This window comes from Macaca mulatta, chromosome 4 (assembly GCF_049350105.2).
Source record: "Macaca mulatta isolate MMU2019108-1 chromosome 4, T2T-MMU8v2.0, whole genome shotgun sequence".
Lineage (NCBI taxonomy): Eukaryota > Metazoa > Chordata > Mammalia > Primates > Cercopithecidae > Macaca > Macaca mulatta.
The window spans coordinates 114762724-114787237 of NC_133409.1; the positions used below are offsets into that span (position 1 = coordinate 114762724).

The 24514-nt window shown below is 37.7% G+C and overlaps 1 protein-coding gene across 5 annotated transcripts in view; it reads right to left on the minus strand.

Annotated features, from left to right (window-relative positions):
* The window catches only part of SMAP1 (small ArfGAP 1), a 186922-nt gene that overhangs the window by 44566 nt on the left and 117842 nt on the right, over positions 1–24514 (minus strand). The window lies entirely within an intron of this gene.

Here is a 24514-nt window from a genome sequence, read left to right on the forward strand (position 1 = left end):
GACTCTATTTTGTATCATTGCAAGAAACTATGATTATACAAACCACTTTTAAACTTTCCAAAGATCAGAAGAATCAAAGAACCTCAAATTGATCTTTTCTTAGATGTTTTTAAATCAACTATGAAAAAAGGATTGCTTTGCCTTCTAGCATCAGTTCCAGAAATTTAAAGTCTACAATACTAAAGCAATAAAGGTCCTAAGGTGTGGTGAGAAAACATAGGGACAATGAACTAGTATCTATTCCGTAGAATAATAATGTGTGACTTGAACAGTGTTAGTAGTTAAGAAGCAGAGAAAATGGTATATATATATACACATATATATGTGTGTGTGTGTGTGTGTGTGTGTGTGTGTGTGTGTGTGTGTGTGTGTGTGTGTGTGTATTCTCGCTATATTTCATCTCCCTCAGAGTCTGTGTGTTAAGCATACAAACCTTTCGGGCCCAATCCCAACCTGCTGAATCAGAATAATCAGGAGTGGCAGTTTTCTTATATAGTTTGAGAGCTACTGCTTCTGGGAAAGGGGTCCTATCACCAACATCTACCGATTGGAAGTGGGAGAGATGGAACTGGGGGGACTTGTTAGATGCAATGCAATATCCATAAACCACAAATATATCTGAAATAGATATTTGCTTCTTTCATGTTCATTTTATATATTATCCCTTTTATAATTGTTATAAATGCTATTTATCATTAAAAACAAATTATTAAATCTTTAAATCTTTAAATGCTATAAAGTTTAAAGCCTAATCATTACTTTTTAAAAATCTTCTAGGAGATAAAATACAAGGTTGGCAAAATAATATTTTAGGCTTTTGGTTAACACAAAGCAGTGGTAGTGATAATTACTAACAATCACACTAATACCTTTTATTGATAAAGCACCATATATGTTTGAAATGATTATATGTGATGGCAGGACATTCTGTTTTGTTTCTTACTATAGCTCTAGTGCTGGACATACAGTGACTGCTCAATAAAAACTCACTGAGTGAATAAATAAATGAATCTGACACAGCAGACCTCGGAGTTTGGTAAGGCTATTTGTTCGAAAGCAAAGTAAAAAAGTATTTCAATCATTCTTTGAGAAGCAGATGCTGGCTAATCTACCTTATAAATAGGACTGTATATCAAGCTCCAATTATCTCTTTCCCAGAGCTTTTTAGCTAGTTTCTCTTTTTCTAACCTCATCTCCCTTCATTCCATCTTACATACTGTAGCCAGGATTTCATCTTACTAAAATGAAGTACGCTTCCATACTCAAAATCAGAAACAATCCACTGTTTATCACGAAATTTAAGGCCCTCTCAATATTATCTTTATTGGTTTATACTCCATTATCGTCCTATACTTCAGTTAAATTGGAAAATTGCCAAAATATGCCTTACAATTTCCATTCTTTTAATGTTCTTCCCTCTGCCTGTTGCTCTCTCCTCCTAACAATCTTTCAAAGCTCATGTCAAATGTAAACAACTTCCATGAAGACTTTCCTAATAATCCCAACATGATATCTCTCAATTCTCCAAACCTCCACACTCTGTCTCCTATTGTATCATATCTGCCTTTTGCTAGAGTTATTTATATATCATCCCCTTTCAATCACTAGTTCTTCCTGAATTTTAAGATTCTTGAGGGTAAGCTGTTTTCATCATTTTTATATTCCTTCCAACCCTTTAGCCTGCCTTACACATTGCAGACATTCTAAGAATTGCTACATTCAATCCCAAGACTTCCTCCCAGAAACCTGTCAATGCATTTCTTTAAATAATGCACAAACATACACAAATACATATATGCAAATATAAACATATGTCTATATAAACTTAAAAAAACCATACCTTGAGTGTATGGGGATTGAGAGCAAACATCCTGTTTCAGTCTAACTGCCTTCTGAGCTTATTTCATCTCAAAGGAATGATCCTGTCTTTAAAATCCCTACATTCCACTATCAACAGTGGGGTGGGGCATGAAATAGAATTAAAAGTTTTTACATGCCGCATAGAAGGTTTCTCTCCTTTCTAGCTACAGGTCGCCTGCTCAGCAATCTGGTCCCCCCAAAAAAGTATTCTTTCTAAAGAGGACCTTAAAAATGTTTTTTGTATAATTATGTTTCTCGCACATCTTACATACATAGGCCTTTACAAGGGGAATCAAATTCCACAAATATTTTATGCAATTGTTATGGGCCAACCATCAGGACCGCCAAGGTAACTTACACAATTGGACTGCCCATCATAAAGTACTAAAAAAGTAATTTACTTGTTCAATTTTATGTATTGTATTTTATACAACTATATTCAAAGAAATGAGACTTTAATCTTAACCTATAGTTTTGGTCCTATGGGTAGGTATTCTACCTTAACATTTTGGTTAGCATTACAGAAAATCCTTGGGACAGTAAATTATTGTACCCAGATAAGACACTAAAAATGAGCATATTTATTTAATCAGTACAGTACCACTTATCAGCAATTAGTGTGAGCAATGCCAAGGTCAGGAACAAACCTACAGCAGATAAATTTTGTAAAATGCTAGGATTATCTGTGTCATTAAAAACTGGGCTCCAGTCTAACCTCTGAGTAGGAAAAACACAGCTAGTTCCGTATCTGTCCATCCTTTGCCTATCCATTTGACCCATTATGAGCTAAACTATCCCTAGATGATAGGTAAACATTTAGTAATGTACTGAAGCTAACAACACAGTGTGTTGATAAGGTGATGATAAGTTTGACTGACAGTTCACTATAAAATGAGACAAATGTAAAAGAGTGGTAACATCTACTCTACCACCAATCTCAAGAACAAACTGTCAGACCAAATCCTTCTTAAGATTGCTTTTTTCAACCACACTATTCAAGTCACACTGAATGTCAGAGTGGCTAGGACAGCAACGCCTCCTTAGTTCTATGGCATGCTTTATACAGTAAAAAGAGGAGGACTAAGTGTGGGTAGGGAGGAAGAAATCAGATGTTACACTCAGGAGACTGAATTCATACGAAAGGAAACAATAGGATGTAAAACACAGCACATAGCTGAAGGCGTTAATGACATCTGATCAAAGCTATACAGTCTACAAATCTAAAAGGGAAAGTTTCAAATGATGAAAGGTCTTGAGAGCATTGGCACAGGAAAAAAAACAAAGGCTGCATAGTAGTGTCTGTGATTATTATATCCACTGCTAGCAATGTTTTCATCAGAGTCTACAGATGTTCATACCAGTTAACTATGAAGTGATGAGACTGACTTTCAAAATCCATACATAAAAGCCATTATTGATACTCTTGATGCAATACCTCGATTATCACTGCTATCAAAAAAGAGAGTCTCTATTTCTCCAGAACCACAACTAAGAATGTCAAAAGATGGGTAGTAATGGTCCAGGCTGATAGTGGGAGGCCATAAACCTAGGAAAGAGGCAACTCTAAAAGACAGAACAGCCATCTTTTGGCAGGCAGCAAACCAGAGAGACTAGAAACTCCCAAGGCCAGGAGATGCTTTACTATAAATAGCTGCAATCATTTTTAAAAATAGAACATGGATGCCTCCCATGTTAGTGGAGAAACAACGCCTCCTTTCATTGCTGCACATTTTTTACTTTCAGGTTACATTTTATTTCCTTCAGTCAAATGCTACCAGATGAATTAAGGATTAAACAGAAAAAATGATTTTCAATTCATTAAAATTGGATTACAAAGATGAAATTGTATATGTCTACAATGTGTCTTTTTAAAAATGTATTTATTAATTTTTTATTGTGCTAAAATACACATAGCATAAAATTTACCATCTTAACCATTTTATGTGTATTGTTTGTTTAACAGATTTTAAAAATTTTCTTAGAGATTTTTTGTATTTAAAATATTTTTTAAAAAATGTTGAAAGACAAATATTACCAAAGGAAGCATATATTAACACATCTAGCACACTACAAGTTTAAGGCTCAATATATACATTCTTCTGCACTAGTTTTATTGTGGTGGGGGTGGGTGAGAGGGAGATAATGGGGAAGAGAAAGTAAAAAATGATTTATCAAATTTTAATATTTAAAAATTTTGTATAATTATGAAAACATAACATTAAACCTGATAAGAACATTCGCTGAGTTTATCCATTTGAGCAGTTTATTACACAGTATGTAAGTGGTAGGTGAAGAGAAGCATCTAATAGTATTTATTCATTTAAACAAAATATATTATGCAAATATATTTGTATAACTTAAGCCTATTTTATTTCCAATTCATTACTGTTCTCACTTGTAAGGACGGCATAATAAATAGGAAGATAAAATATCCTATTCCCATTTATTAACTGGTAGGTAATCTTTACTCAGTTGGAGAAGCAGACCCTTGCTGCATACTCTCCAGAAGCCTGTGACATCCCCCCCTCCCACACTACCATAGGCCAGTACAACACATTACCATTAAAGGTAAAATAAATGCTTACAATACAACATTAAATTGGGGGTGAGAGAAAAAAATAAAAAATACAAAACCAATAACATCTACATTCCCAAAAGAGAACTAGAAACAAGTAAAATGTTAAAAGTGGTGAGACTCCGGACAGTAAGATGTAAGGTGATTTTCCTTTTTACTTTTTCCTATATTTTCCACAGTTTTTATAATAAGGGAAAACTGCTATAAAAAGAAATGAGGCTGAACATAATTATCACCGTGATAAAGATTTAGGAGGATGATGCAGACCTTGCTGCATACAAAGGAGAGACACACTGGGGGCATGAGTATAGAACTAAATCAGAGCTACTGAGACAAGAGTAAGAACGCCATGTTCCGAAGACAGTCTCTATTCCGTTTCCCTGAAACTTCATAGGTTTCAAAAGAATAAACTGAAATGAAAGGTGAAAACATAGGTAATGGCCAGACTCTGAAAGGGCTAGGCTTTAATAATATTTATTCTGTAAGCAACCAATTTAGTTATTTTTTAATTTTTTAGCTTGTAATTTCTCCCACTATTCAGGTCCCTACTAAGTTTTGAAGAAGTTAATATATTTCTTTCCTGTCTCCAGTTCTTCTGGCACCGCAATACTTTCAAATAAATGCAGTACTCTAGAAAAAGTATAAGTACCACAAAAGTAATATTACAGAAGATAAAGAATAACAAAGTGTATGGCTACAGGCTAATGCTTTCTGTGGCTCAGGACTACATGTCTAATCAAATTTTTATCCTAACATTCTGTTGTGTTTTTTTCCTCCAAAATGGAATAATTCTAATCAAATAGGAATTAGATAAAAAGATGTGTGATCTTAAAAGATAAATCTGACTTTGGATAACTTATAATTAAGAAAATGCTAATTTCAGATTCACTCAATCCTGTATTTTACATTCCACCTAATGGTATTATAAACTTTTCTTCATATACATAACTATATTATTTCCTTCTGGCATCTGAGCAAAACCTGAGAAAAAGATCTTGTGTCTACAGCAGTCCCCCTTACCTAACGTTTTGCTTTCAGTGTCCTCAGTTACCTACAATCACTGTCAGAAACTATTAAATGGGAAATTCCAAAAATAAGCAATTCGTAAGTTTTAAATTGCACACGGTTCTGAGTAACATAATGAAATATTGTCCCAGCGATGTGAATCATCCCTTTGTCAAGCACATTCATGCTTTATACGCTACCCACCTGTTAGTCACTTAGTAGCCATCTCACTTATCAGATCAAAAATCATGGTATATACAAGATTTGGTATGACCCAAGGTTTCACTGGCTACATCTTGGGACATATTGTCTGCAGATATAAGAGGGACTACTGTATACAGTTGGCCCTCCATTTCCATGGGTTCCACAAGTTCCAAAAAGCAAAACTTGAATTTGCCATGACAGGGTACTACATTGAATCCACAACAATAAAGGGATCTGCAGGCATTGTACTGTATTACTATAAGTAATCTAGAGATGATTTAAAGTATATGGGAGGATGTGCACTAAGTTATATGCAAATGGTATGCCATTGTAAATAAGGGACTTGAACATCCACATATTTTGGTATCTGTGTGTATGTGTGTCAACAGGGGTGGGGTCCTGGAACCAATCTCCCACGGGTATTGAAGGTCAACTATATTCAAATGAAGCCTTGACTGATCTCACTGGTGCCCTCCCAAGGAACGCATAACAGGCAGGTTTTCATTTTTCTACCGAGACCCAGTTTCATGGATCTAGATTTTGAATCAACAATTCTCAAGTGAGAAGTGATTATGCTTCCCAGGGAGACATTTAGCAATGTCTCTGAAAACATTTTTTACTGTTAGGACTGGTAAGATGCTGCTGAATATCCTACAAGAAACAAAACAGCCTCCTGGCCACTCTATCCCTAATGACAAAACTAGCACTTGGCATGTAGTAGGTACTCAGAAATGTCCGAAAAGATTTACATGAGGAAACTGAGGCACAGCGTAGTTAGATATCTAGTAAACAGTAAAGTTGAAAATCAAAGTCTTGTAATCAAGTGTAGGTTCTTCTATCTGCATCTTGTAGAAGTTGGTTAATATTTTTCAAAAGACTTTTAAAAGACCATATTCTTTGACTCAGCAACTCGTTTTAAAAATTGATTGTAAGAAGTTATCACACAGTTGTACACAGATTATGTACACAGATTTTCATTATCCCAAAGACAGACAAACTTTAAGCAGAGTCTTACTGTGCTCAGCGGAAGGTAAATTATGTTACATCCATTTAATGGAATATTAGTAAAGATAGAAAGGCATAGTATATGTATCAATAAGAAAAGGGGAGCCAGGTGCAGTGGCTTATGCCTGACTGAAGGTCAGGAGTTCAACACCAGCCTGGTCAACACAATGAGACCTCATCTCTAAGAAACTTTTAAAAAAATTAGCCAGGCATGATGGCATGCTCCTGTAGTCCTAGCTACTTGGAAGACTGAGCAGGAGGATTCCCTTAGGCCCAGTCTGAGGCTACAGTGAGCTATGATCACACCAGTGCACTCCAGCCTGAATGAAACAGTGAGACCCTGTATCTAAAAAAGAAAAAAACAAAGAAAAGTCAGTCAAAATATTGTCAAATGACAAAGGGACAGAGTAGGTTACAAAATAATATGTATAATACGATCCCATGTGGTATATATATATTCAAGGCATTAGTGATAATTTTTTCTAAGTGGTAACATTAATTTTTTCTTCTTGCTTACATGTATTTTGTGACTTCTTACAAATACATCTGGTTTGAACACTATGCGGAAGTAGAAGAGAGAGACTATCAAAAACCTACTAGGAGAGCCAGGCACATTGGTGTATGTCTGTAGTCACAGCTCGTCAGGCGCAGAAGGCTGAGACAGAAGGATCCTTTGAACTCAGGAGTTCTACGTATGCCTGAGTACCACAGAAAGACCCTATCTCAAGAAAAATAAAGAAAATCCACTCGGAGGAAACACACATTTACCAATTTCTTGGCTAAAGAATAAGAAATCCTATACATTTACCAAACAGACACATTATTTTTACTTAGGGGTACCACTGTAATCTTTCCTACTTCAGAGGAAAGAGATTTTTTCTCTTTTAATGCTTCCTAGCTAAAGAAAGATGGGGAGTTGTTAACAGCAACTAGCATTCTATACCATAATAAAACTTGGACAACAGGGAAGCAACACTAAAATACTTCCTAAACCTAATACATAGCGATACTAAATCTATTATTTCCTTAAAAAATCTACAAACAAAAGATTATCATCAAACTAATCTTGTTCTAAAATACATTCACGTATCATACGAAAGGTTTATTTAGATTAAATTACACTGAGAGCTTGGTGGGTGTGTAAATGTATCTGTCAGATTGCTAAACAACATAACCTATCAATCTAGCATCTGGCAATGAGCCATTTAATTTAACTTTAATGATTTACTAAGAATAATTTATTTGATTTACAACTGGTTATTACTTTTACATTGTTATACTGAAATTTCAAGTTCAACAGATTTGCAATTGTTATCTTGTGCTTATATTATTAATAGGTTAGATGACATATTTATCAAGTACAAATGTATTTTTTAAATTGTACTAACATAAAAGGTTTGTTCAATGAGGAAATTTGATGGTTGTTTTCATTTCTTTCCCAACTAATTTTTTTTAAAATCAGTATTCATCTACATTATCTCCTTAAATACCCAAATACTTGCTGTATCTTGAGATAAATGTATTGATGCTGGTAAGTATGTATTATCAAAAGCAGTGGTCTTCTCTTATAGTGTTACTGCTTCTGCACTTTCCTTCCTGGAATTTGTATTCTACTTTTATGTACTTTGTGAATCGATTTTCTCTTAAAAACTTCAAGAAGCTAATGGCAAATATCTGCACAAGAGACATTATTTTACATTAAAAAATTCACAATACATACTTTAGGGACTCTGTGCCAATGAAAACAATCTATTTTAAACTAAGAATACTCCACCAAGGCATATATACAAGAAACCAGTAGGTGTGTACACACACACACACACAGACACACAGAGAGAGAGAGAGAGAGAGAAATAGGCTGCACTAGGAATAAATGGTTATATTTTCTCCTAAATTAGACTTTGTGTTTTAACAGAAAAAAAAAAAACTGATTAAAGAGAGCAGTAACTAAGGTGGGCGAGAAACCAGTTTAAAATAATAATGAGGAAAAGTCACTGAATAAAAGCGAATTCTGTAGATATCTGAAATCCACCTTTAAGGATACTGTTAGATGATGTTTGGAATCAGCCCCTATGTTCAATAGGTGAAACAAGCAATTCTAAATTTAAAGTTATTTATTGGCAGAAGAGGCTGTAGAGATCATCGAGGCAAACCTTATCATTTAATAAATAAAGAAAAGGAGCCTCTGTGCAGTTAAGTGACTGATGGATCAGGAGCTAGAGCCTGACTCTCCACCTGACCCTGCTTCTTCCACGGCAACAATTTCTCACTGTAAGGAGTTGGGGAAGGAAGTGTCTCAACAAATTTGGCTACCTGTTTTTAAAAATAAAGTTTTCATGGAACACATTCACATTCTGCTTTCATGCTACAAGAAAACAGTAGTTGTGAAAGACACTTTACAGTCTACAGCTTAAAATATTTACTATCTGGTTCTTCACAGAAAAAAGTTTGCTGATTCCTATATTACATTTCTTAATATATGATCAGAAGTTTCAGAACTTAATACATAATAAGTACAGTTGACCGTTGAACGACATGGGTTTAAACTGCGTGGATACACTTACATGTGGATTTTCTTCCACCTCTGCCATCTCTGAGACAGGAAGACCAGCACCTCCTCTTCTTCTTCCTCCTCAGTCAACTCAACATGAAGATGATGACGATAAAAACCTTTATGATGATCTACTTCCACTTAATGAACAGTAAATATATTTTCTCTTCTTTCTGATTTTCTTAATAACATTTTAGTTTCTCTAGCTTACTTTAAGAATACAATATCTAATACATGTGACATACAAAATATGTATTGACTGTTTATGTTATTTATAAGGCTTCCAGTCAACAATAGGCTATTAGTGGTCAAGTTTCCGAGGAATCAAAAGTTATATGAGGATTTTCATCTGTACAGTGGGGATCAGGGACACAACTCCAGCATTGTTCTAGTGTCACCTGTATATATATGTTGTAATAAATAGTAGTGTAACCAGAAAAGAATAGCAATCACCTTAAACAGGCTTAACTTTTTTTGCCAGCAAAGAATTGATTATTTTCTATGTTCCATGCTTTGATATATAAACCTTTGAGAAAACCTATAAAATTTAGAAATGTCCAAAGGAGAAATTAAAATCTGATTAAACTGAAAGATAACCCATAAAACATTCCTTTAATAGAGCACTCCTCATCTACAGAAACATATTCATAGACCATTGATTACTTGAGACACACCCTAGTACATAAATCTAAACTAAGTGAATTAAACAGAAATGTCCAATGAATGTCAGAGTATTACAGAAAAAACGAAATTTACATATAATTTTCTACTGGCATATCTTAAGCATAAAAGAGAGATATCTATTTAAATATCAAAGGCATCTGCCTTATTAGTCACTTGATTCATTACATTTTTAGGTTTTACCTTTCTCCTCCCAGAAAAAAAAAGTAAGCCTAGCTCCAACTGACCCAATTAATAATAGTTGCTGGAACACTACAAAAATGTAAACCTCAATGAGACTTAGGTATAAACAAAATACAATTTAAACAAAAGTAGTAGACTGCTCAAGGAAAACAAGTTTACAGAAGTAAGAAGCGGCTAACTAGAAACTAACAAATCAAAGTTATTAATTCCCTAATTAGCATAGTATGGGATGAGGTTACATATGAACACAGTTCTTTTATAGGGAAGCCTGGATAATTCATTATAAAATTATGTAGAATGTACAACAGCACTTTAAATTGCAGTAAGAAAGGAATCTAAAGACATATATATCAAATCGAAATACACGCGCGCGCGCGCACACACACACACACACACACACACACACACACACACACACAACACAGGGTTTGAAACCAGAAGACTTGGGTTCAAATTCCTGAGCTGCCAGCAACTGCTAACACTGAGCAACTGACTTCTGAGAGACTTTAGGTTCTTCGAGGATTTAGTTTACTTCTTCATAAAATAAGGAACTTAAACGAGGTAAGTATGGTTCTTTCCAACTCCCAAATAATATATATTTAACTGCTTATTAAGCTATTACAATGTGTCAAGAACTGTATTAATGGCTTTAATTACTTATAGAAATAAGTTTGACTTGAAAAAACCAATTCTAGAATAAATAATCCCTGTCAAGCACCTTCTTTCAAACACATGAAAGATGGCCGAATAGGAACATCCGGTCTGCACCTCCCAGCGTGATCGACACAGAAGATGGGTGATTTCTGCATTTCCAACTGAGGTACCTGGTTCATCTCACTGGGACTGGTTGCACAGTGGGTGCAGCCCACAGAGGGCGAGCTGAAGCTGGGCGGGGCATCACCTCACCGGGAAAGCACAAGGGGTCTGGGATTTCCCTTTCCTAGCCAAGGGAAGCCATGACAGACTGTACCTGGAAAAACGGGACACTCCCACCTAAACACTGTGCTTTTCCCATGGTCTTAGCAACTGATAGACCAGGAAATTCTCTCCTGTGCCTGGCTTGGCAGGTCCCACACTCACTACTAGCGCAGCAGTCTGAGATCAAACTGCAAAGCTGCAGCCAGGCAAGGGGACACACATCCGCTATTGCTGAGGCTTCAGTAGGTAAACAAAGTGGCTGGGAAGCTAAAACTTGGTAGAGCCCACCGCAGCTCAGCAAGACTCACTGCCTCTATAGACTCCACCTCAGTGGGCAGGGCATAGTTTCAGGCGCAGCAGAAACTTCTGCACACTTAAACGTCCCTCCCTGACAGCTCTGAAGAGAGCAGTAGTTCTCCCAGCACAGCATTTGAGCTCTGAGAATGGACACACTTGCCTCCTCAAGTGGGTCCCTGACCCCCGTGTAGCCTAACTGGGAGACACCTCCCAGTAGGGGCTGACAGACACCTCACACAGGTGGGTACTCCTCTGGGATAAAACTTCCAGAGGAAGGATCAGGCAGCAGTATTTAGAGCTCTTCAATATTTGCTGTTCTGCAGCCTCTGCTGGTGATACCCAAGCAAACAGGGTCTGGAGTGGACCTCCAGCAAACACCAACAGACCTGCAGTGGAGGGACCTGACTGTTAGAAGGAAAACTAACAAGGAGAAAGGAATAGCATCAATATCAACAAAAAGGAGATCCACACCAAAATCCCATCTGTAGGTCACCAATATCAAAGACCAAAGATAGATAAAATCACAAAAATGGGGAGAAATCAGGGCAGAAAAGCTGAAAATTCTAAAAACCAGAGCGCCTCTTCTCCTCCAAAGGATCACAGCTCCTCGCCAGCAACGGAATAAAGCTAATGGAGAATGACTTTGATGAGTTGACAGAAGTAGGCTTCAAAAGGTCGGTAATAACAAACTTCTCGGAGCTAAAGGAATATGTTCTAACCCATCGCAAGAAAGCTAAAAACCTTGAAAAAAGGTTAGACGAATGGCTAACTGGAACAAACAGTGTAGAGAAGACCTTAAAAGACCTGATGGATCTGAAAACCACAGCACAAGAACTTTGTGACGCGTGCACAAGCTTCAATAGCTGATTCCATCAAGTGGAAGAAAGGATATCAGGGATTGAAGATTAAATTAATGAAATAAAGCGAGAAGACAAGATTAGAGAAAAAAGAGTAAAACGAAATGAACAAACACTCCAAGAAATATGAAACTATATGAAAAGACCAACTCTATGTTAGATTGATGTTCCTGAAAGGGATGGGGAGAATAGAACCAAGTTAGAAAACGCTCTTCAAGATATTATCCAGGAGAACTTACCCAACCTAGCAAGACAGACCAACATTTAAATTCAGGAAAAACAGAGACCACCACAAAGATACTCTTGAAGAAGAGCAACCCCAAGACACAAAATTGTCAGATTCACCAGGGTTGAAATGAAGGAAAAAGTGTTAAGGGCAGCCAGAGAGAAAGGTCAGGTTACCCACAAAGGGAAGTCCATCAAACTAACAGCGGTCTCTCGGCAGAAACCCTACAAGTCAGAAGAGAGTGGGAGCCAACATTCAACATTCTGAAAGAAAAGAATTTTTAACCCAGAATTTCATATCCAGCCAAACGGAGTTTCACAAGAGAATGAGAAATAAAATCCTTTACAAACAAGCAAATGCTGAGAGATTGTGTCACCACCAGGCCTGCCTTACAAGAGCTCCTGAAGGAAACACTAAACATGGAAAGGAACAACCAGTACCAGTGACTGCAAAAACATGCCAAATCGTAAAGACCATTGAAGCTATGAAGAAACTGCATGAATTAATGAACAAAATAACCACCTAACAGCACAATGACAGAATTAAATTCACACATAACAATATTAACCTTAAATGTAAATGGGCTAAATGCCCCAATTAAAAGACACAGACTGACAAATTGTGTAACAGTCAAGACTCATCAGGTGCCGTATTCAGGAGACCCATCTCACGTGCAGAGACAGACACAGGCTCAAAATAAATAGATGGAGGAAGATTTACCAAGCAAGTGGACAGCAAAAAAAGCAGGGGTTGCAATCCTAGTCTCTGATAAAACAGACTTTAAACCAACAAAGATCAAAAGAGACGAAAAAAGCCATTACATAATGGTAAAGTGATCAATTCAACAAGAAGAGCTAACTATCCTAAATATATATGCATCAAATACAGGAGCACCCAGATTCACAAAGTGAGTACTTGGAGACCTACAAACAGACTTAGACTCCCACACAATAATAATGGGAGACTTTAACACCCTGCTGTCAATATTAGGCAAATCAACAAGACAGAAGGTTAACAAGGATATTTAGAACTTGAACTCAGCTCTGCAACAAGCAGACCTAATAGACATCTACAGAACTCTCCACCCCAAATCAACAGGATATATACTCTTCTCAGCACCACATCACACTTATTCTAAAATTGACCACATAATTGGAAGTAAAGCACTGCTCAGCAAATGTAAAAGAACAGAAATCACAACAAACTACCTCTCAGACCAAATCCAATCAAATTAGAACTCAGGATTAAGAAACTCATTCAAAACCACACAACTACAAGGAAACTGAACAACCTGCTCCTGAATAACTACTGGATGAATAACGAAATGAAGGCAGAAATAAAGATGTTCTTTGAAACCAGTGAGAACAAAGATACAACATACCAGAATCTCTGGGACACATTTAAGGCACTGTGTAGAGGGAAATTTATAGCACTAAATGGCCACAAGAGAAAGCAGGAAAGATCTAAAACTGACACCCTAACATCACGATTAAAAGAACAAGAGAAGCAAGAGCAAACACATTCAAAAGCTAGCAGAAGGCAAGAAATAACTAAGATCAGAGCAGAACTAAAGGAGATGGAAACATAAAAACCTCTCAAAAAATCAATGAATCCAGGAGGTGGTTTTTTGAAAATATCAACAAAATTGACAGACTGCTAGCAAGACTAACAAAGAAGAAAAGAGAGAAGAATCAAATAGATGCAATAAAAAATGATAAAGGGGATATCACCACCAATCCCACTGAAATACAAACTACCATCAGAGAATACTATAAACACCTCTACTCAAATAAACTAGTAAATCTAGAAGAAATGGATAAATTCCTGGACACATACACCCTCCCAAGACTACACCAGGAAGAAGCTGAATCTCTGAATAGACCAATATCAGGCTCTGAAACTGAGGCAATCATTAATAGCCTACCAATCAAAAAAAGTCCAGGACCAGAGGGATTCACAGTCAAATTCTACCAGAGGTAAAAAGAAGAGCTGGTACCATTCCTTCTGAAACTATTCTAATCAATAGAAAAAGAGGGAATCCTCCCTAATTCATTTTATGAGGCCAATATCATCCGGATACCAAAGCCTGGCAGAGACACAACAAAAAAAGAGAATTTTAGACCAATATTCCTCATGAACATCGATGCAAAAATCCTCAATAAAATACCAGCACACCGAATCTAGTAGCACATCAAAAAGCTTATCCACCACAATCAAGTCGGCTTCATCCCTGAGATTCAAGGCTAGTTCAACAACCAGAAATCAATAAATGTAATCCATCACCTACACAGAACCAATGACAAAAACCACATGATTATTTCAACAGATGCAGAAAAGGCCTTTGAAAAATTCAACAGCCCTTCATGCTAAAAACTCTCAATAAACTAGGTACTGATGGAATGTACCTCAAAATAATAAGAGCTCAATAAGGGTACTCAATTAGGAAAAGAGGAAGTCAAACTGTCCCTGTTTGCAGATGACATGGTTGTATATTTAGAAAACGCCATTGTCTCAGCCCAAAATCTCTTTAAGCTGAGAAGCAACTTCAGCAAAGTCTCAGGATACAAAATCAAGGTGCAAAAATCACAAGCATTCCCATACAACAATGACAAACAGAGCACGAAATCATGAGTGAATTCCCATTCACAATTGCTACAAAGAGAATAAAATACCTAGGAATCCAACTTACAAGAGATGTAAAGGACCTCTTCAAGGAGAACTACAAACCACTGCTCAACGAAATAGGAGAACACAAACAAATGGAAGAACATTTCATGCTCATGGATAGGTAGAATCAATACCGTGAAAGTGGCCATACTGCCCAAGGTAATTTATAGATTCAATGCCATCCCCATTAAGCTACCAATGACTTTCTTCACAGAATTGGAAAAAACTACTTTAAAGTTCATATGGAACCAAAAAAGAGCCCGCATAGCCAAGACAATCCTAAGCCAAAGGAACAAAGCTGGAGGCATCACGCTACCTGACTTCAAACTATACTACAAGGCTACAGTAACCAAAACTGCATGGTACTGGTACCAAAACAGAGAGATACACCAATGGAACAGAACAGAGGCCTGAGAAATAATACCACACATCTACAACCATCTGATCTTTGACAAACCTGACAAAAACAAGAAATGAGGAAAGGATTGCCTATTTAATAAATGTTGCTGGGAAAACTGTCTAGCCATAGGTAGAAAGCTGAAACTGGATCCCTTCCTTACACCTTACATGAAAATTAATTGCAGGTGGATTAAAGACTTAAATGTTAGACCTAAAACCATAAAAACTCCAGAAGAAAACCTAGGCAATACCATGCAGGACATAGGCATGGGCAAGGACTTCATGTCTAAAACACCACAAGCAATGGCAACAAAAGCCAAAATTGACAAATGGGATCTAATTAAACTAAAGAGTTGCACAGCAAAAGAAACTACCATCAGAGTGAACAGGCAACCTACAGAATGGGAGAACATTTCTGCAATCTACTCATCTGACAAAGGGCTAATATCCAGAATCTACAAAGAACTTAAACAAATTTACAAGAAAAAAACCAACAACCCCATCAAAAAGTGGACAAAGGATACGAACAGACACTTCTCAAAAGAAGACATTGCATTTATGCACAGCCAACAGACACATGAAAAAATACTCATCATCACTGGTCATTACAGAAATGCAAATGAAAACCACAAAGAGATACCATCTCATGGTAGTTAGAATGGCGATCATTAAAAAGTCAGGAAACAACAGGTGCTGGACAGGATGTGGAGAAATAGGAACACTTTTATACTGCTGGTGGTGGTATAAATTACTTCAGCCATTCTGGAAGAGAGTGTGGCAATTCCTCAAGGATCTAGAACTAGAAATACCATTTGACCCAGCGATCCCGTTACTGAGTATATACCCAAAGGATTATAAATTATGCTACTATAAAGACACATGCAAACGTATGTTTATTGCGGTACTATTCACAATAGCAAAGACTTGGAACCAACCCAAATGTCCATCAATGACAGACTGGATTAAGAAAATGTGGCACATATACACCATGGAATACTATGCAGCCATAACAAAAGGATGAGTTCATGTCCTTTGCAGGGACATGGATGAAGCTGGAAACCATCACTCTCAGCAAACTATCGTAAGGACAAAAAACCAAACACCGCACGTTCTCACTCATAGGTGGGAACTGAACAATGAGAACACTTGGACACAGGGCAGGGAACATCACACACTGGGGCCTGTCGAGGGGTGGGGGGCCGTGGGAGGGATAGCATTAGAGGAGAAATACCTAATTTAAATGACGAGTTGATGGGTGCAGCAAACCAACATGGCACATGTATACCTGTGTAACAAACCTGCATGTTGTGCACATGTACCCTAGAACTTAAAGTATAATAATTAAAAAATTAAAATAAAATAAATTAAAACAGAAACAAAATTAGCCATAACGAAGAAATAAGGTATTTGCAAACACTTAACTGAAAAAGGACTAGCATCTCCTATACGTATGTATATGTGTATAGACAGCTACAAATTAATGAGGAAAAGCAGGCAATCCAACAGAAAAATTGGCAAAAGACCTGAACCAGGCCTATGAAAAGGAAGATTTTTGTTTTTCATTCCCTTCTGTATTTTTTTTTAAAGGGGGTCTTGCTGTATTACCCATGCTGGATCCAGTGCAGTGGCTATTCACAGGTATGATCATAGCACACTGCAGCCTCAAATTCCTGGGCTCAAGTGATCCTCCCACCTCAGCCTCCTCCCAAGTAGCTGGGGACTACAGATGTGCACCATCACACCCCATTTAAAGTTCCACTTTTTAAAAAACACGTGCCATATTTTCACATGTATTATTTTCATTTTTTAAATGTAAAATAAATGACGCTATAGTGAAAAAAAGAAAGCAAAAAAGACATGAAAAGGCACTGGGTCCCATTTTGTAATCAAGGAAATGAACAGTAAAAATTTAATGAGATACCATTACATACTCACCGTATCACAAATGCTAAAATCCCTGACTGACAACACTATGTGTTGCAGAGAACGTGAAGTTACTTTGATGGTAAGAGTACCTTTGGTATACACTTTGGAAAAAAGTTTGACATTATCCAGTAAACTTGAAGACGCACATACTTTATGATGCAGAAATTCCACTACTAAGTCACCCTAAAAAAATACAAGCTTAGATTCCATATACAAAAGCTTCAAAGCAGCATTATTTAGAATAGTTAAAACCTCTAGATAATCCAAATGTTGAACAGCAGAATGGACCTTCTTTCTTATATACAATACTTCTATTATGTACTTTAATGGATGTACTTTTGCAGTATGCAATTTATGCCTCAACAAAGTTGATTTTTAAAATTTCAACAACTAAAATCAAGGATGCTTCCTTTACTGACAATTCTCTTAGTATGATTCCATGCTCTTATGATGAAATGCATTCAAAGCCAAGCCACCATGAATATTTAACCAATCCCTTTACAAAGTACAACGTTCTCAGTACCTCTGCTTTGCCTAATCACATCTATCTTGCATATCACTGCTAAAATAATCTTCAAAAAACCCTTCTGAATTAGGAGTACCATGTGCTTTAGAACTTGGAAGTGCTGCTCACAGCCTTTCCTCCCCCCAGAAGAATAAACATTTACAATTTGAGTTGAATCTACCACTCTGGTCTTATTTTTCACTACTTTCTATACATAGACAAATCCTTTTCTTAAAATTCACTATTTTTCTAAACATATTTTATTTACACTTTTCATGCATTCTTCAGGCTGTTCTCTTAAACATGTACCCCTGTCTTCCACCTTAATCCTACCTATTATTTAAGAGGTAGCTCAAAGGCTAACCTTAAGCACAGAGTCTTTTCTGAAGCCCCTTTCATTTATGTCTCTTCATTCTCTAAAATTCTAAGTCTTCTAAGTCTGTGTATGAAAGCTAAAAACACCATTCTCTATGTCATTCACAGAAGAATACCTGCCGCCAAGGAACTCAGATAATTTATACCCACACATATCAATAACTGATGACAAATAATATAGGCACAAGCTAGAAGGACATGCTGAGCACAGAGCATTCACTCAACAATTGCTTGTTGAAAATAATGATTATGTACATATTATAAATATCCAGAAAGTCACTAATATATAAGTATACAAATAAAATGGTAATCCTAATAGATTAAAAAAAAAAAATCTGAGATCCGTGCCAAGATGGCCGAATAGGAACAGCTCCAGCCTCCAGCCTCCAGGTCCCAGCATGAGTGACACAGAAGATGGGTGATTTCTGCATTTCCAACTGAGGTACCAGGTTCATCTCACTGGGGCATGAACACAACACCTGGAAAATCGGGTCACTCCCACCCTAATACAGGCTTTACCAAGGGTCTTAGCGAACGGCACACCAGGAAATTATATCCTGCACCAGGCTTGGAGGGTCCCATGCCCACGGAGCCTCCCTGGTTGCTAGCACAGCAGTCTGAGACCTAACTGCAAGGCAGCAGTGAGACTGTGGGAGGGGTGCCCGCCATTGCTGAGGCTTAAGTAGGTAAACAAAGTGGCCGGGAAGCTCGAACTGGGTGGAGCCCACGCCAGTTCAAGGAGGGCTGCCTGCCTCTGTAGACTGCACCTCTGGGGACAGGGCATAGCCAAACAAAAGGCAGCAGAAACCTCTGCAGATGTAAATGTCCCTGTCTGACAGCTTTGAAGAGAGCAGTGGTTTTCCCAGAACGGAGTTTGAGACCTGAGAATGGACAGACTGTCTGCTCAAGTGGGTCCCTGACTCCCGAGTAGCCTAACTGGGAGATATCCCCCCAACTAGGGGCAGACTGACACCTCACACCTCACACGGCTGGGTACACCCCTGAGACAAACCTTCCAGAGGAACAATCAGACAGCAACATTTGCTGTTCAGTAATATTCACTCTTCTGCAGTTTCTGCTGCTGATACCCAGGCAAACAGGGTCTGTAGGGGGACCTCAAGCAAACTCCAACAGACCTGCAGCTGAGGGTCCTGACTGTTAGAAGGAAAAACAAACAGAAAGGACATCCACACCAAAACCCCATCTGTACATCACCATCATCAAAGACCAAAGGTAGATAAAACCACAAAGATGGGGGAAAAGTAGTACAGAAAAGCTGGAAATTCTAAAAATCAGAGCACCTCTCCCCCTCCAAAGGAATGCAGCTCCTCTCCAGCAACGGAACAAAGCTGGACAGAGAATGACTTTGACGAGTTGAGAGAAGAAGACTTCAGACAATCAGACTTCTCTGAGCTAAAGGAGGAATTACGAACCCAGTGCAAAAAAACTAAAAACGTTGAAAAAAGATTTGATGAATGGCTAACTAGAATAACCAATGCAGAGAAATCTTTAAACGACCTGATAGAGATGAAAACCATGACACAAGAACTACGTGACAAATGCACAAGCTTCAGTAACCGACTCAATCAACTGGAAGAAAGGGTATCAGTGACTGAAGATCAAATGACTGAAATGAAGCAAGAAGAGAAGTTTACAGAAAAAAGTAAAAAGAAATGAACAAAGCCTCCAAGAAATATGGGACTATGTGAAAAGACCAAATCTACGTCTGAGTGGTGTACCTGAAAGTGACGGGGAGAATGGAACCAAGTTGGAAAACATTCTGCAGGATATTATCCAGGAGAACTTCCCCGACCTAGCAAAGCAGACCAACATTCAAATTCAGGAAATACAGAAAACGCCACAAAGATACTCCTCGAGAAGAGCAACTCCAACACACATAACTGTCAGATTCACCAAAGTTGAAATGAAGGAAAAAATGGTAAGGGTAGCCAGAGAGAAAGATCAGTTTACCCACAAAGGGAAGTCCATCAGACTAACAGCAGATCTCTCAGCAGAAACTCTACAAGCCAAAAGACAGTGGGGGCCAATTTTCAACATTCTTAAAGAAAAGAATTTTCAACCCGGAATTTCATGTCCAGCCAAACTCAGTTTCATAAGTGAAGGAGAAATAAAATCCTTTACAGACAAGTAAATGCTGAGAGATTTTGTCACCACCAGGTCTGCCCTACAAGAGCTCCTGAAGGAAGCACTAAAAATGGAAAGGAACCGGTACCAGCCACTACAAAAACATGCCAAAATGTAAAGGTCATTGATGCTAGGAAGAAACTGCATCAACTAACAAGCAAAATAACCAGCTAATATAGTAACAGGATTAAGTTCACACATAACAATATTAACCTTAAATAAAAACAGGCTTAATGCTCCAATTAAAAGACACAGACTGACAAATGGGATAAAGAGTCAAGACCCATCAATTTGCTGTATCCAGGAGACCCATCTCACATATAGAGACACACATAGGCTCAAAATAAAGGGATGGAGGAAGATCTATCAAGCAAATGGAAAACAAAAAAAGGCAGGGGTTGCATCCTAGTCTCTGATAAAACAGACTTTAAACCAACAAAGATCAAAAGAGACAAGAAGGCCATTACATAATGGTGAAGGGATCAATTCAACAAAAAGAGCTAACTATCCTAAATATACTGCACCAAATTCAGGGGCACCTAGATTCATAAAGCAAGTCCTTAGAGACTTACAAAGAGACTTAGATTCCCATACAATAATAATGGGAGAATTTAACACCCCGCTGTCAACATTAGACAAATCAACGAGACAGAAAGTTAACAAGGATATCCAGGAATTGAACTCAACTCTGCACCAAGCGGACCTAATAGACATCTACAGAACTCTCCACCCCAAATCAACAGAATATACAGCCTTCTCAGCACATTGCACTTGTTCCAAAACCAACCACATAGTTAGAAGTAAGGCACTCCTCAGCAAATGTAAAAGAACAGATATTATAACAAACTGTCTCTCAGACCACAGTGCAATCAAACTAGAATTCAGGATTAAGATACTCACTCAAAAGCACTCAACTACATGGAAACTGAACAACCTGCTCCTGAATAACTACTGGGTACATAACAAAATGAAGGCAGAAATAAAGATGTTCTTTGAAATCAATGAGAACAAAGATACAACATACCAGAATCTCTGGGACACATTTAAGGCACTGTGTAGAGGGAAATTTATAGCACTAAATGGCCACAAGAGAAAGCAGGAAAGATCTAAAACTGACACCCTAACATCACAATTAAAAGAACTAGAGAAGCAAGAGCAAACACATTCAAAAGCTAGCAGAAGGCAAGAAATAACTAAGATCAGAGCAGAACTGAAGGAGATAGAGACACAAAAAATCCTTCAAAAAATCAATGAATCCAGGAGCTGGTTATTTGAAAAGATCAACAAAACTGATAGACCACTAGCAAGACTAATAAAGAAGAAAAGAGAGAAGAATCAAACAGATGCAATAAAAAATGATAAAGGGGATGTCACCACCAGCCCCACAAAAATACAAACTACCATCAGAGAATACTATAAACACCTCTACGTAAATACACTAGAAAACCTAGAAGAAATGGATAAATTCCGGGACACATACACTCTCCCAACACTAAACCAGTAAGAAGCTGAATCTCTGAATAGACCAGTTAACAGGCTCTGAAATTGAGGCAATAATTAATAGCCTACCAATCAAAAAAAGTCCAGGACCAGAGGGATTCACAGCCGAATTCTACCGGAGGTACAAGGAGGAGCTGGTACCATTCCTTCTGAAATTATTCCAATCAACAGAAAAAGAGGGAATCCTCCCTAACTCATTTTATGAGGCCAACATCATCCGGATACCAAAGCCTTGCAGAGACACAACAAAAAAAAGAGAATTTTAGACCAATATCCCTGATGTACATTGATGCAAAAATCCTCAGTAAAATACTGGCAAACTGAATTCAGCAGCACATCAAAAAGCTTACCTCCCATCATCAAGTGGGCTTCATCCCTGGGATGCAAGGCTGGTTCAACATACACAAATCAATAAATGTAACCCAGCATATAAACAGAACCAAAGACAAAAACCACATGATTATCTCAATAGATGCAGAAAAGGCCTTTGACAAAATTCAACAGCCCTTCATGCTAAAAACTCTTAATAAATTCGGGATTTATGGAATGTATCTCAAAATAGTAAGAGCTATTTATGACAAACCCATAGCCAATATCATACTGAATGGGGAAAAACTGGAAGCATTCCACTTGAAAACTGGCATAAGACAGGGATGCCCTCTCTCACCACTCCTATTCAACATAGTGGTGGAAGTTCTGGCCAGAGCAATCAGGCAGCAGAAAGAAATAAAGGGTATTCAATTAGGAAAAGAGGAAGTCAAATTGTCCCTGTTTGCACATGACATGACTGTATATTTAGAAAACCCCATCGTCTCAGCCCCAAATCTCCTTAAGCTGATAAGCAACTTCAGCAAAGTCTCAAGGGTACAAAATCATGTGTAAAAGTCACTAGCATTCTTACACACCAATAATAGAAAAACAGAGAGCCAAATCATGAGTGAACTCCCATTCACAATTGCTTCCAAGAGAATAAAATACCTAGGAAGCCAACTTACAAGGGATGTAAAGGACCTCTTCAAGGAGAACTACAAACCACTGCTCAATGAAATAAAAGAGGACACAAACAAATAGAAGAACATTCCATGCTCATTGACAAGAAGAATCAATATTGTGAAAATGCCCATACTGCCCAAGGTAATTTATAGATTCAATGCCATCCCCATTAAGCTACCAATGACTTTCTTCACAGAATTGGAAAAAAACTACTTTAAAGTTCATATGGAACCAAAAAAGAGCCCGCATTGCCAAGAAAATCCTAAGCCAAAAGAACAAAGCTGGAGGCATCACGCTACCTGACTTCAAACTGTATTACAAGGCTACAGTAACCAAAACTGCATGGTACTGGTACCAAAACAGAGATATAGACCAATGGAACACAACAGAGTCCTCAGAAATAATACCACACATCTACAATCATCTGATCTTTGACAAACCTGACAAAAACAAGAAATGGGTAAAGGATTGCCTATTTAATAAATGTTGCTGGGAAAATTGTCTAGCCATAAGTACAAAGCTGAAACTGGATCCCTTCTTACACCCTATAAAAAAATTCATTCAAGATGGATTACAGACTTAAATGTTAGACCTAAAACCATAAAAACCCTAGAAGAAAACCTAGGCAATACCATGCAGGACATAGGCATGGGCAAGGACTTCATGTCTAAAACACCACAAGCAATGGCAACAAAAGCCAAAATTGACAAATGGGATCTAATTAAACTAAAGAGCTTCTGCACAGCAAAAGAAACTACCATCAGAGTGAACAGGCAATCTACAGAATGGGAGAACATTTCTGCAATCTACTCATCTGACCAAGGGCTAATATCCAGAATCTACAAATAATTTAAACAAATTTACAAGAAACAAACAAACAACCCCATCAAAAAGTGGGCAAAGGATATGAACAGACACTTCTCAAAAGAAGACACTGCATTTATGCAGCCAACAGACACATGAAAAAATGCTCATCATCACTGGCCATCAGAGAAATGCAAATCAAAACACAATGAGATACCATCTCACACCAGTTAGAACGGCAATCATTAAAAAGTCAGGAAACAACAGGTGCTGGAGAGGATGTGGAGAAATAGGAACACTTTTACACTGTTGGTGGGACTGTAAACTAGTTCAACCATTGTGGAAGACAGTGTGGCGATTCCTCAAGGATCTAGAACTAGAAATACCATTTGACCCTGCCATGCCATTACTGGGGATATACCCAAAGGATTATAAATCATGCTGCTATAAAGACACACGCACACATATGTTTATTGTGGCACTATTCACAATAGCAAAGACTTGGAACCAACCCAAATGTCCATCAATGACAGACTGGATTAGGAAAAGTGGCACATATACACCATGGAATACTATGCAGCCATAAAAAAGGATGAGTTCGTGTCCTTTGTAGGGACAAGGATGAAGCTGGAAACCATCATTCTCAGCAAACTATCGCAAGAACAGAAAACTAAACACTGCATGTTCTCACTCATAGGTGGGAATTAAACAATGAGAACACTGGGACACAGGAAGGGGAACATCACACACCGGGGCCTGTTGTGAGGTGGGGGAAGCAGGGAGGGATAGCATTGGGAGATATACCTAATATAAATGACAAGTTAATGGGTGCAGCACA